Raw genomic sequence first — 10,160 nt, 5'->3', positions numbered from 1 at the left:
AAAACCCACAACCCCTTGGGGTTATCCTGCGCTTGGAAGAAGAACTAGGAAAAGGAAAAAATATAGCGATAGTTTTATTCTTCGTCGCCGTAAGTAAATACGTAACTAGGAATTTGCAATAATGCGATGGGCGAACGACGGGAATTGAACCCGCGCATGGTGGATTCACAATCCACTGCCTTGATCCACTTGGCTACATCCGCCCCTTATCCAGCTAAAGGATTTTTTTCTTTTTTCCATTGATCATTATTCTATTTATTCTGACCTCCGTACTTCGATCGAGATATTGGACATAGAATGCCACTCTTTAAAAAGGAAAAAAGGAGTAATCAGCTGTGACACGAAAAAAAACGAATCCTTTTGTAGCTCATCATTTATTGGCAAAGATAGAAAAGGTCAATATGAAGGAGGAGAAAGAAACAATAGTAACGTGGTCCCGGGCATCTAGCATTCTACCCACAATGGTTGGCCATACAATCGCGATTCATAATGGAAAGGAACATATACCTATTTACATAACAAATCCTATGGTAGGTCGCAAATTGGGGGAATTCGTGCCTACTCGGCATTTCACGAGTTATGAAAATGCAAGAAAGGATACTAAATCTCGTCGTTAACTGAATTCTGAATAGAAAGATTAAGAAGAAAAAAAGATTCAAAATAAAGACAGAAATACCCAATATCTTGCTAGAACAAGATATTGGGTATTTCTGTCTTCAAAAATTCTTATATGTTAGCAGAAAAACCTTATCCATTAATAGATGGAACTTCAACAGCAGCTAAGTCTAGAGGGAAGTTGTGAGCATTACGTTCGTGCATTACTTCCATACCAAGGTTAGCACGGTTGATGATATCAGCCCAAGTATTAATAACGCGACCTTGACTATCAACTACAGATTGGTTGAAATTGAAACCATTTAGGTTGAAAGCCATAGTACTAATACCTAAAGCAGTGAACCAGATTCCTACTACAGGCCAAGCAGCCAAGAAGAAGTGTAAAGAACGAGAGTTGTTGAAACTAGCATATTGGAAGATTAATCGGCCAAAATAACCATGAGCAGCCACAATATTATAAGTTTCTTCCTCTTGACCAAATTTGTAACCCTCATTAGCGGATTCATTTTCAGTAGTTTCCCTGATCAAACTAGAGGTTACCAAGGAACCATGCATAGCACTGAATAGGGAACCGCCGAATACACCAGCTACACCTAACATGTGGAATGGATGCATAAGGATGTTGTGCTCTGCCTGGAATACAATCATAAAGTTGAAAGTACCAGAGATTCCTAAAGGCATACCATCAGAAAAGCTTCCTTGACCAATAGGGTAAATCAAGAAAACAGCAGTAGCAGCTGCAACAGGAGCTGAATATGCAACAGCAATCCAAGGACGCATACCCAGACGGAAACTAAGTTCCCACTCACGACCCATATAACAAGCTACACCAAGTAAGAAGTGTAGAACAATTAGCTCATAAGGACCACCATTGTATAACCACTCATCAACAGATGCAGCTTCCCAAATTGGGTAAAAGTGCAATCCGATCGCCGCAGAAGTAGGGATAATAGCACCAGAGATAATATTGTTTCCATAAAGTAAAGAACCAGAAACAGGCTCACGAATACCATCAATATCTACTGGAGGGGCAGCGATGAAGGCGATAATAAATACAGAAGTTGCGGTCAATAAGGTAGGGATCATCAAAACACCGAACCATCCGATGTAAAGACGATTTTCAGTGCTAGTTATCCAGTTGCAGAAGCGACCCCACAGGCTTGTACTTTCGCGTCTCTCTAAAATTGCAGTCATGGTAAGATCTTGGTTTATTCAAATTGCAAGGACTCCCAAGCACACGTATTAACTAGAATATAGATAATAGAAGGCTTGTTATTTAACAGTATAACATAGACTATATACCAATGTCAACCAAGTCAGCCCAAAGATTAGCTATCCATATAACTAAATTAACCAAACCAATAATTTTGTATTTGTAAATGAAGTGAGTCAAAGTGAAAAACTTTGATGGGTCTTTTCTATATGGGTTGCCCGGGACTCGAACCCGGAACTAGTCGGATGGAGTAGATAATTCTTCCTTGTTACAATAGAGAAAAATCCCTCCCCAAATCGTGCTTGCATTTTTCATTGCACACGACTTTCCCTATGTAGAAATAGCCAATTTCTATTCCAAAGAGGAAGTTCTACTAATTTTTTTAATTAGTAAGTTGATTCACCTACTCTTTATTATAATAAAAAGAACATTTCAGAATGAAAAATAGAAAAGTTTTTTCTTGATCATTTATCAACCCTTTCCTGTTTCTTAATTTCGTCTAATGATTAATTAAGAGGGTTGACCAGGTCATTGATACGTATAATATCCAAATACCAAATACGCTCAGTGTGTGATCCACAGAAAGAAAAAAGAGTTGTTTTGGTGAACATCAAAGAAAAAACTTGCTCTTCTTCCATAAAAAATTCTTCTAAAAATGCCGAACCCAATCGTTGCATAAAAGTTCGTACCGTGCTTTTATGTTTACGAGCTAAAGTTCTAGCACATGAAAGTCGAAGTATATACTTTAGTCGATACAAAGTCCGTTTTTTCGAAGATCCACTATGATAATGAAAAAGATTTCTACATATCCGACCAAATCGATCAAGAATATCCCAATCTGATAAATCTGTCCAAATGGGTTTACTAATAGGATGCCCCGATCCAGTACAAAATTGAGCTTTTGATAAGTATCCTATGAGGAGAGTAGCGGGGACTATGGTATCGAATTTTTTCATTCGAGTATCTATTAGAAATGAATTCTCCAGCATTTGATTCCTTACTAACAAAGAACTTTTTTGTACACTTGAAAGGTACCCCATAAAATCGAAGCAAGAGTTTGCTAATTGGTTTATATGGATTCTTCGCGGCTGAGTCCAAAAACAGAAATAATATTGCCAGAAATTGATAAGGTAGCATTTCCATTTCTTCTTCAAAAAAAAAGTGCCTTTTGATGCAAGAATTGCCTTTCCTTGATATCGAACATAATGCATAAGAGGATCCATAAAGAACCATAGGGTTTTCCGAGAAAAACCAGGGTACATTATCCCAAAATGTTCCATCTTCCTAGAAAAGTGGATTCGTTCCAGAAAAGTTCCAGAAGATGCTAATGGTAAGCAAGAAGATTGTTTACGAAGAAACAACAAAAAAAATTCATATTCTGATACATAAGAGTTATATAGGAATTGAAATAGTCTTTTATTTTCTTTTTGAAAAAAAAAAATGGATTTCATTGAAGTAATAAAACTATTCCAATTCGAATAATAGTTGAGAAAGAATCGCAATAAATGCAAAGATGGAACATCTTGGATACGGTATTGAAGGAGTTGAACCAGGATTTCCAAATGGATAGGATAGGGTATTTCTATATGTGATAGATAATCCAAATGCAAAAATTTGTCTTCTAAAAAGGGAAATATTGAATGAATAGAGCGTAAATTCTGAAACTTTGGTATTTCTTTTTCTTTCAGACAAAAAAATTCCCGTAGCGAGAATGGGATTTCCACAACGATCGCAAACCCTTCAGATAGAATCTGAGAATAAAACTCAGAATAAAAATAATTTTTGTAATCCAATAATCGATCTTGGTTAGGATGATTAACCGAGTTATCCAAAAAATTCTGCTGATACATTCGAATAATTAAACGTTTCACAAGTAGTGAACTAAATTTCTTGTTATTACAACTAACAACTATTTCCACAGGTTCAGAACCATTTAATCCATAATGGTGGGCAAATGCATAAATATATTCCTGAAAGAGAAGTGGGTAGACAAAGTATTGTTGACGAGATTTATGTTTTTCTGAATACCCTTCGAATTTTTCCATTTGTATTTCTACTTGAATCAGAGAGAAGAAGCATTTCTCGGTTTATCGAATGATGATACATAGTGCAATATGGTCAGAACAGGGTGTTGCATTTTTAATACAAACCCTGGAAAGAAAGGGAGTCTAATCCACAGATCTTTTTCTGCTCCTTTTCTACCCAATTAGTTTATGTTTGTTCTAATTAAAAAAAAAGAACAGAACAAGTTTTTTATTTTTGCAGGCCAATCGCTCTTTTGACTTTGGAATACAGCCTCTTTATCAATATACTGCTTCTTTTACACATTCAATCCATAACATCCCTTATTCAATCCATAATCAAGAATAATTAGGATTTCTAAAAAAAAAAAGAAAAAATAAAGGGTCCACTCATAGGAAAACCCAACCTTTCCCCGCATCCGGCACTAATCTATTTTTAACGTCTAATTAGAGCGGGGAATCATTCCAATTAGGAAGTTCAGCTCGTTGCTTTTTATTTTACCAGAATTGGAGCCAGGCTCTATCCATTTATTCATTAGACCCAGAAAATCGTAATTTTGGATTCCATTCAAAAAAGATTGATTTTATTACGACATGCTATTTTTTCCATTCATTACCTTTGAGGATCAGTCGTGGTCTTCTAGACTCTACCAAGAGTCTGGACGAATTTGTTGTTTCATCCAAATGTGTAAAAGATCATAGTCGCACTTAAAAGCCGAGTACTCTACCATTGAGTTAGCAACCCAGATAAAAAAAGGATCTTAGATACGATCGAAATCCAAAAATCAATGGAATTACACCGCGCGCTTCTGTCAAAACATTGAACTAGCAAGACATCAAAAGATTTTTTTTATCGACCATGAAAAACACTCAAATGCCAAAACGAACAGGTCCGGTGAAATTCCACTAAAGTAAAGTTAAAAAAAGAGCGACCCTAATCACGATGGCCAAATTCTCCTTATTTTTAGCGATTTTTATTAACAAAAAATATATATTATAAAAAATATATATTATATTGTATGAGAATACATGCAAGAGGAACACCCTTATCATTTGAGCGAAGTGTAGGCGGAAAAATTGAATATGGAGTGAGGATAAAGAGACCCATCTATCTACAAATTCTATTTGTTCAATAGACCTTTGTCAATGGAAATACAATGGTAAGAAAACAAATTAGATAGAAAAAGTAAATAAAATAGGGGCTTATGTTGGATTGGCACGATATAATATAAATCCAAATAGGATTAAAAAAGAGGTAAATTGTGTCTAAATAATTAGACAACTAGGAATACTAATAATCTTCTCCTATCCTATTTTTTGATTCATTTAGTTCTTCAATTAACTCAAAGTTCTTTCTTTTTCTTTAAAGAATTCTGCCTTCCTTAAAATATCATAAACAGTTCTTGTTGGTTGAGCACCCTTTTCAAGGAAATAGAGAATAGCTGGAACATTTAAACAAGTTTGATTCTTTATCGGATCATAAAAACCTACTTTTTGAAGATCTCTTCCTTCTCTTCGAGATCGAACATCAATTGCAACGATTCGATAGACAGCTTATTGGGATAGATGTAGATAAACAACGCCCCCCCCTAGAAACGTATATGAGGTTTTCTCCTCATACGGCTCGAGAAAATGATTCGAATTTCTGTCGATAATAATAGAAATTAGACTATGACGTGCATTAATTTCCTTACAGAAAAAACAAATTTCATTTATACTCATGACTCAAGTGGGCTAATTTTGCCTGACAAACTTCGAAGGCAAAATCCTTCCAAAATTTTTGAGTCGTCTTTAAACTCTTTTCTTTGTCTCATTTCGAACGAATTGACTTTTATTCCTTATTCTAATCCAACTCTGTTGTTGAGACAATTGAAAATTGTGTTTACTTGTTCTGGAATCCTTTATCTTTGATTTGTGAAATCCTTGGGTTTAGACATTACTTCGGGAATTCCTATTTTTTTCTTTCAAAAGAGTAGCAACATACCCTTTTTTCTTATTTCCTTCGATAAAGCATTTATCTCTTCTATAGAAATCTAATAAGAGGGATTGATTCTGATATACTTTTATTGGACTTTCTTCTTATTTTAACCTTTCGATTTATTTCTATATTAAGGATAGACTGACAAAGTTGGCCTAATTTATTAGTTTTCACTAACCCTAGATTCTTTCCCTTGATAAAAAAAATTCTGTCCTCTCGAGCTCCATCGTGTACTATGTTACTTAAACCCAGCGCAAATTTGGTTCGGAACGAATAGAACAGGCTATGTCGAGCCAAGAGCATTTTCATTACTATGGAAAATGATGGATAGCAAAATCCACAATCGATCATGTCCTTCAAGTCGCACGTTGCTTTCTACCACATCGTTTTAAACGAAGTTTTACCATAACAAACATTCCTCTTTTCATTGCAAAGTGGTATAGAGAATTGATCCAATATGGATGGAATCATGAATAGTCATTGGTTTAGTTTTTTTATACTAATTAAAACTTGCTATCTATGGAGCAATATGGATAAAAGAAAGTAAGTATTTATCCGGGAAGCCTCCGCCAAGATCCAATTTATTTAAACCCATATTAAAATTCTATCATATGAATGAAACATAGTTTGAAAAAGACGACTAAACAAGTTTGCTTAAAACTTATTTATTCTTAAATTTCCACCCTCAACGGATGGCTCGAGATGATCAATCTTGAAGTGAGAAAAGAAGGATTGACTCTTCCTCAATAAATAAACTATCAACCTCCAAAAAAGTTTAATTAATTTAATTACTAGAATTAGAATTCTAGTAGTAATATATTTTTTCAGTACCAAAAACAATTAACTATAATAACTAAATAAACTATTCCAATGAAAAGATTGAAAGTTTTTGGTAGTTATAGAATTCTCGTACTTCTTCAACTCGAATACCAAAAGGAAGAAAAAAATATGACTAAGTGATTTTATAGTAGAGGCATATCCTGAATGTGCTTGATAGATCCCATTTTTTCATGAAAATAAAGATAGTCAATTTGACTGGACTTAAGACTTTATTATGTTTTCTGAGAAAGAATAAGATATCATTATTCTCTTTAATAAACTTTTGTCTCGTACGGAATACTATATGATTTCACCGTTTGTTTCATCAGAAACAATCTGGGACGGAAGGATTCGAACCTCCGAGTAACGGGACCAAAACCCGCTGCCTTACCACTTGGCCACGCCCCATTTCGGGTTTTATGCGACACTAATAAACACTAGTATGTTTATTTGTTATTCGTCAATACCATTTCAATTACATAAAAAAGGAGGGATATTCTCTTGCTAGTATTCTACACATGCGGATAATATAGAATCAAAAAAATGCATTGATCATTACATGGAATTCTATTAAGATATTATATGAAAGTCGAATTTATTCCACTCTCATTTGAGAGTGCGAATACAAGGAGGTATTTTGTGTTTGGGAAAGTCCGAAGAAAAAAGATTTTGAATCTGCCTTTTCCTTCTTTCCCTTAAAAAAATAACTCAAGAAAAATCCAATTATTTACTCTACAAGAATGAAATGCTTGTTATGCCTAATATACTTAGTTTAACCTGTATCTGTTTTAATTCTGTTCTTTATCCTACTAGTTTTTTCTTTGCCAAATTACCCGAAGCTTATGCTATTTTCAATCCAATCGTGGATATTATGCCTGTTATACCTCTATTCTTTTTTCTATTAGCCTTTGTTTGGCAAGCTGCTGTAAGTTTTCGATGAAATCTTTAGTACTCTGTATGCCAAATTGAATGATGTGTTCATTCCAAAAAAATTTTAAAATGGGTAAAAGCCGAGAAGTTTTATATTTTTATATTATGAACCTTCGATTCTAAAATTTAAATTCTTCTACATTGAATGGGTAGCTACAGCAATAAATTTGGATCAGCCTTTCTACTCCCCTGCACCTAGGTTGAGCAGGTACCTAAAGGTACCTACACAATACCTAACCACCTAACCCTATTTTTGCTATTGATAAGAGTGCTTATTATAAAAGAATTCTTGCAATTTTTTTCAAGAATTCTTTTTTGCATTTTTAGGTATAAAAAAAAACCATCCTAGTGGATCCGTGTGGTAAGGAAAAACTGGTAATCTATTCCTTAAAAAAAAATCTTGGAGATTATGTAATGCTTACTCTCAAACTTTTTGTTTATACAGTAGTGATATTCTTTGTTTCACTCTTTATCTTTGGATTCTTATCTAATGACCCAGGACGGAATCCTGGACGCGAGGAGTAAAAATTCAGTTTTTTTTTTTCTTATTGGATTTGTTTCGTACATTTATCTATGAGAAAATCCGGGGGTCAGAATTCTTTCCAATTCGAAAGTCCCAAATGATCCAAGGGAGCGGAAAGAGAGGGATTCGAACCCTCGGTACAAAAAAATTGTACAACGGATTAGCAATCCGCCGCTTTAGTCCACTCAGCCATCTCTCCACGTTCCAAAGCGAAAGGTTTCCGTGATATGATATAGGCAAGAAATAAGAAATAACGGTTGCAAAAAACCCCTTTTTTTTCTTTCAAAAGTCTATAAAAATTATATTGCCAATTCCATTTTAATTATATTCTTTTTTCTTAATGTTAATAAAAAAAGAAGAAAATTCTTGTTTTTTCTTTCTAAAAATCGATATTGGCCGAGAGACAATCAAATAGATTTTCTCTTTAGCGGGCATTTCCATATAGGACTTGTTATAATTATAATAAAACAAGCAGGTTATATAAAAAAAACGCTTTTTTTGTCGATTATTTATCAAGAAAGCAAAAAGGGTTCTTATCAAATCCACCATAAAATTGGAAAGAAGCATAAAGTAAGTAGACCTGACTCCTTTAATGATGCCTCTATCCGCTATTCTGATATATAAATTCGATGTAGATGAAATTGTATAAGCGAATTTTTTTTATTTCCTTAGACTTAGACCGCGCAAGACAAGAATTTTTCGCTATTTACGATTTCATATTCTTGTTACTAGATGTTCTATAGGAATAAGAAGAAATCGCAACTCCTTTGCGCTACACATAAAATTGGATTTCGAAGGTCCATTTTTTTTTTTCAGAATCCTCTATTATTTTAGTTCTTCCACCCATGCAATAGAGAGGGAATGGGAAAAGAAGGGTTACTTTTATTTGCATTTTTCCCTTAAAAGATAGACTTTGAAATAGGAGTCTTGGAATAATGCTGAATTCAAAGGTTTATTTCTTTCTATAGTATAAGAAAAACAATTTATTTCTATTTCTATAGTATAAGAAAAACAAATAAATAGTATAAGAAAAACAAATCGAATCAAATTCATGGATTTACCACGACCTCGGTTGTGACTGTGACTCCATAGATAAAAATGGGAAATTTCTCTCTTCGAGACCATTGAAAAAGGGCATTGAACGAGAAAGAAATCGTCCACAGATAATAAAACTATCATATGCCTTGGAAAGTGATATGAGGTGCTCGGAAATGGTTGAAGTAATTGAATAGGAGGATCACTATGACTATAGCCCTTGGTAGAATTCCTAAAGAAGAAAATGATCTATTTGATACTATGGATGACTGGTTACGAAGGGACCGTTTCGTTTTTGTAGGATGGTCTGGCCTATTGCTCTTTCCTTGTGCTTATTTCGCTTTAGGGGGTTGGTTTACAGGGACAACTTTTGTAACTTCTTGGTATACCCATGGATTGGCTAGTTCCTATTTGGAAGGTTGTAATTTCTTAACCGCAGCAGTTTCTACCCCTGCCAATAGTTTAGCACACTCTTTGTTGCTACTATGGGGGCCCGAAGCACAAGGAGATTTTACTCGTTGGTGTCAATTAGGCGGTCTATGGACTTTTGTAGCTCTCCACGGGGCTTTTGCACTAATAGGTTTCATGTTACGCCAATTTGAACTTGCTCGGTCTGTTCAATTGCGGCCTTATAATGCAATCTCATTCTCTGGTCCAATTGCTGTTTTGTTTCTGTATTCCTTATTTATCCACTGGGGCAATCTGGTTGGTTCTTTGCGCCGAGTTTTGGCGTAGCAGCGATATTTCGATTCATCCTTTTCTTCCAAGGATTTCATAATTGGACGTTGAACCCATTTCATATGATGGGAGTTGCCGGAGTATTAGGTGCGGCTCTGCTATGCGCTATTCATGGAGCGACCGTAGAAAACACTCTATTTGAGGACGGTGATGGTGCAAATACCTTCCGTGCTTTTAACCCAACTCAAGCTGAAGAAACTTATTCAATGGTCACTGCTAACCGCTTTTGGTCCCAAATCTTTGGTGTTGCTTTTTCCAATAAACGTTGGTTACATTTCTTTATGCTAT

General features: G+C 34.8%; 1 non-coding gene across 1 annotated transcript; it reads right to left on the bottom strand.

Annotated features, from left to right (window-relative positions):
* Window positions 1–8,210: 8,210 nt before the first annotated feature.
* On the bottom strand, window positions 8,211–8,298 carry TRNAS-GCU (transfer RNA serine (anticodon GCU)). Its single transcript has one exon. It is a non-coding gene; the product is annotated as a tRNA-Ser (tRNA).
* Between the last annotated feature and the right edge of the window lie 1,862 nt (window positions 8,299–10,160).

Source organism: Triticum urartu, unplaced genomic scaffold (assembly GCF_056163025.1).
Source record: "Triticum urartu cultivar PI428250 unplaced genomic scaffold, HENAU_Tu73 scaffold2, whole genome shotgun sequence".
NCBI lineage: Eukaryota > Viridiplantae > Streptophyta > Magnoliopsida > Poales > Poaceae > Triticum > Triticum urartu.
The sequence above is the reverse complement of the archived record's forward strand: the minus strand, read 5'-3'. Positions and strand labels throughout refer to the sequence as shown.